Genomic DNA, 5,297 nt, shown 5'->3' with positions numbered 1-5,297 from the left:
ATTACTAATCCCAAGGCTTCTGCTTACCTCTCTCGTGCTAGTTAAGCCAATGAAAATACGTTTTAAGCATGAACCTATAAAGATCCCAGTGCTTTCACATAAATACCTATCAACTGAAGTCATTTTATTCTTTAACAAAAATTCTGGCAACCACTCCCTTACGCACATACAGTGTACTGTTCTTGTTTGATTTATCTGACTTTAAAACTCCATATGGAAAAGATATGGTTAACAGGGGGAGATATGGGTATTTTTTTAAATGTAGCCACAGCATAGATTAATTACGTCCTTTAGAAAGATATAGATCGCATGGTTGGGAGGAAGAAGGAATGCATCCTAAGCGTACACTCAAGACTTACAAGAGCTGGGGTCCAGTTGCAGAAACAACAATGAATTCACCGTGTGGATGTGTGAGAGTCGTTTGACTCCTGGCCCTAGGAGATTCTTGGGCTAAGGAGCCCCTGGACTTCCTGGTCACAAAAGTCCACCCCTTCTGCAGTTTTGTTACAGCACCACACATCCCCCTTGTAGCTTGTCGAGGCAGCAGAGCAGATGCTGGGAACGCTGCAGACTGCAGCTGCACCTGCCCACTCCACCCCTTCTCAGCGCTGGGATTTGTTGCACAGTTTGTGCTAACAGAGGAAGCCTTGTGTTCTCATTGACAAGACGGAAAACACTGTCTGCTGTTATTGATGAAATGACAATCAGAAATCATGGTGTTGATACAGGCACAGCTACCTGAAACTGCGCTTGGTCTAGATTTGTGCTCAATAAAAATTAATCATCATTAACACTCTATTCAAAGGTCCTGATTCTATCCTGGCTCTCTTATAACTCACTATATTCTCAGTCCTGAATGTGCAAATATGGTCTTGTGTCTGGTCGCCTCTTCCCAAAGATGGATTCAACCAACCATGGATTGTAAACACTCAGAAAAATTCCATCTGTACTAAATATGTGAAGACTTTTTTGATTATCATTATTGCCTAAACCATACAATATAATAACTATTTGTGTAGCATTTACAAAGTTTCAGGTATCACAAGTAACTTAGTATATGAGATGATATATATGGGAATATGTGTAAAGCCCATGCTATGTTATGTAAGGGACTTCAGCATTGATGAATTTGGGTGTTTCTGGGGGCCTTGACAGCAGTCATCAGTGGACACCAAATGAGAACTGCATGTTTAAGAATCCTCACTGTCAAGGAACAGGATTCTGCCTCTGCCTGCAGTGATAAGGACACATTGGCAAAATTCCCAAGATTTTTACTGAGCATTTGCTATATACCTTAGCACTCTTCAAAGCGTGCTTCTATATTACCTCTGGGTTTGAGGGTAGTGCTCAGGGTTTTACTCTTTCAGTAACCATTTAAAATACTTTCAGTTTTAAAACACCAAGAGCAATTCTTTAAAGTCACTGTGTTTCACCCCAGGTTGTGAATTGATTAGTGCAGTAGGAACCCAGAAAGTCTAACTCAAAATGCTTCTCTATATGATGGATTCACAGAAAGGGGGATTTGAAACAGACACAAAATGTTGAGAAAGGTTTTCTAGATAGAGATGGCATTTGTCTTTCTCCTCATGCTTCATTTACAGCTATCATAGTGACCACCAGTTTCTTAATGCTGAGTGGATCTTAGGAAAAGTTTTGCAAACAGGGGCCTCCAAAACAGTTATTGATGTGTTAGTTATGTTGATTTCACACTGAATATTAGCAATAATAACTATGAAGACAACTGAGGGTGAAATATAGACAGAAATTATTTCTCTGCTGATGAACCCTTCTAGGGTCCCTCCAGGGAGATCTATAAGGTGTGCCTGAAATAAATGGTAAAGTTTGAAATATGAAAATCCTACTACAGTAGAAGATGCATTGTCATGAATTCCCCTTAAAAGCGTCTCTTCAAAACACACTCATGACATCTTCCTTGCCAGTTTCTAAAGCAGCTCTGAGAGAGTCCTCTTTCCTGAGTGTCTTAATGAGATGTGATCAGAAATGCATTGAATGCTGCTGTCCTGCTCCATCCAGCAGAGAGGCGGCTCAGAAAATCATGATCCTGTGTCCTCATCCACCTTAGTCACTGCATCTGACACTGTGCTACTTCCTTTTTATTTGTTTATTTGTTTTAGTGGTTTTGAGACAGTGTCTTCTTACATAATTCAAGCTGCTGATTTTTGACTCTACCACACAATCAAAAAGACCATGCAAGAGAAATGTTTTAAGTCAATTCAGAACATCAAGGCAACCAGACAGCACAATTAAAGACCCTCAGGAAAGAGGACTTCAGAGCTGCTGCAGAAATTGGCAAGGGCAATGAGATGAGTGTCTTCAAAGAGAAGGGGAGGATTTTGAGAGAAACTCATGGTAAATGTGCCTTTTATTCTAATCATTTTTCTTCTAACATAAATGCACATCTATTTTTTGATCATACTTTTTATGGTTTCAAAGAAGTTACCCCCAAATAATTACTGACTTACATGTCTACATTTTTTGGAGTGCCTCAAGGACAAAATCAGTGTGCTATTCATCTTTGCTTCCCTGAATTCTAGTCCAATGCTTATCATCTTGCCCTGTGGAAATTTGTGAGCAAACCCTTGTTTTCCTGATGTGCATGGAGGAACCTGGTTTCTCCTCACTAGAGGCCAGCAGCACCTTCCAGCTGAGGGGATCAGCTTTGTCCCCTGACATAGCCAGTGTCTCCTGAGGACAAACTCAGCCTCCCTGGAGAATTATACCAGTTGTCCGACTCCTGGGTCGGAGGTGAGCCTTGAGCCAATGTTCAGCCACAATACAATTCATTTCATGGAGCACAATTTGCAGCCATTTGATAATTAACATCTTTCAATTTATTCCACTATGAGTGAACACATTACAAATTCATCCATTTATTCATTTAATCGGTAAATTGAATGGATCCAGTGAGCACTTATTCCAGTGTAAAAGTACTCTCTAGCCCTGAATGTAGAATTTTAAGAAAAATAGTTTTCTGTCTAGGCTAAAGTTTGCTAGTAAATAAAAAAATCTTCCAAAAGCATTGATACGTGTATGTAGACATATCTTCCCAGTTAATACATCCAGCCATGAACCCATGCACTTAATAATTCACCCACCAACCACTGCAATCCATGATCTGTGTGAGACTGAGACACTGCTAAGCCCAGAGTCAAAGCACGATGCTATGTGAGATGTAGCCCTTGCCCTTGGGCAGTAGAAGGTGGGGAAAATACAGTAAAAAAATGCATATGGTGAAATATTTACTCTTCAATAGCCATTTAGTCAGAGTACTACGTAATAGCAAAAGGATAGGGAGTAAGATGGATCCTATGTACTGCAGCTAACAATCTGGTGTGAAGAAGACCATGAAACAATAAGAAGGAAATTATAGTTGAAGCAAAGGAGGCCATGGGGTCTGGGGTCGGTTTACCTGTCTTACATTTGGGATGACTTTGTGGAGACTTCGACTCAGGCTTCGAGATTCTTTGCCACCTTCCCGTTAAGAGTGGAGTCTAATCCAGCTTCCCTTGAGCACAGTTGATTTAACAACTCATCTAACAGGATGTGGCAGAGTTGGTGGCAAGAGACTGAAGAGGAGGGGCCCAGCCATAGGGCAGATCTGCCTGGGTCTCTCTATCATGAAGCCCTGATTTGGACCATGGCCACCATATTGAATGGAAGCATCATATGGCATGCCGTGCACAATTGGCTGGGCTGACAGCTTCGGTTTCCTGAGACCCTGGTCAGTGATTACATTGGTCTCCTCATGTGTGAGCTTTTTGTAGGAGTCCAGCCTCAGTGTGCTGCGATTTACATGTTTGTGTTTCCCCCCAATTCACAGTTTGAAATTTTAACTCTAAACTTAAAGGGTCTGATTAAGTCAGAAAGGCTCTGCTCTCACTTATGGGGCTGAGCTCTCATAAAAGACCTGAGGAAAAAAATACATGAGAAGACAGACTCACCATCACTGGCCATTAAAAAAATGCAAGTGCAAACAACACTGAGAGTCCATCTCACTCCAGAAAGAACAGTCATCAAGAAAGCAAATAACAACAGGTGCTGACGAGGCTGTAGGGGAAGAGGGACCCTTCAGCATTGCTGATGGACTTTAGTATGACCGGCATAGAAATCAGGTTGGATGTTCCTCAGAAAACTGCAACTAGAAATCCCACTGTGCTTACCTATTGCCCTTCTAGCTATTTTCCCCAAAGAATCAAAGCCATCACACTTCAGTATCACATGAATACCAATGCTTATATCAGCATTACTCACAACAGCTAAATCTTGGAAGCAGCCTCTATGTCTATCAAGAGATGAGTGAGAAAGAAAATGTGATATTTATAAATAATGGAGTATTACTTTGCCTCAAAGAAAGATAAATTTGAATCATTCATAGGAAAGTGCATGCACCTTAACACCATAATACTAAGTGCAGTAAATCAGACACACAAGCCTAAATATCACATGATTTTTCTTATACAAGATACTTAAAATATAAATAAACTAGAGAACAAAATACAAAGTAGATAAGAAATAGGGTAAAATAGGGAGTGTGAAATAAAAAAGACTACAGCCAAGCTGGTGTGGTGATGGATGCCTATAATGCCAGTGTTCTGGAAGGCTGAGGCAGGAGGGTCACAATTTGGATTCAAGAGGGGGAAGTTTGGTGACTTGGTGAGACAATGTCTCAAATAAAAAGTAATAGATGCCCAGGGATGTAGCTCAGCATTAGTCTTGGGTTTAATCTCCAGTACAACAACAACAACAAAATTTTAAAAGACCCCAGTAGTGCTCTGTAGAAAACTTGCTTCCTATTCATTTAAACATTCGCTCAGCTCAAGAACTGGCCCACACTTACCCAGTGACATGGCCATAGTACTTAGGAAGCCCTGAGTCTGGACAAGGGACAGATACACACACAGAGCCTGAGAGCAACGCTGGACACCCTTGAATTTTTTATTGTTTTTGTTGTTGTCCAAGCAGGACTTGAATTTGCAATCCTCCTCCTGCCTCAGCTTCCCGGCATACAAGGATTACATGTAAACCATCTGAATCTTGCACAGGAACCAGGAGGCAGCCTTTTCTCTCTCCTGCTGTTTCTTCTTCCAGTCCACCTCTAATTTGCAAGATTAACAAATTTAAACTAAAAGGAACCGATGGAAATGGAGGGAATCTAGTAAGGCAAGTTTCTAATTCCAATGGGAATGGTTTCAAGTCAGGGCACTAATTCCATCTCATCAACTTTAGAAAGTAATAGATCTGTCTGCAGAAGACTAGACCTCTGGCTCTGCTGATTC

The sequence above is a fragment of the Cavia porcellus genome, unplaced genomic scaffold (genome assembly GCF_034190915.1).
Source record: "Cavia porcellus strain 051 isolate PalLab524CR breed Dunkin Hartley unplaced genomic scaffold, mCavPor4.1 scaffold_8, whole genome shotgun sequence".
Classification (NCBI taxonomy): domain Eukaryota; kingdom Metazoa; phylum Chordata; class Mammalia; order Rodentia; family Caviidae; genus Cavia; species Cavia porcellus.
The sequence above is the reverse complement of the archived record's forward strand: the minus strand, read 5'-3'. Positions refer to the sequence as shown.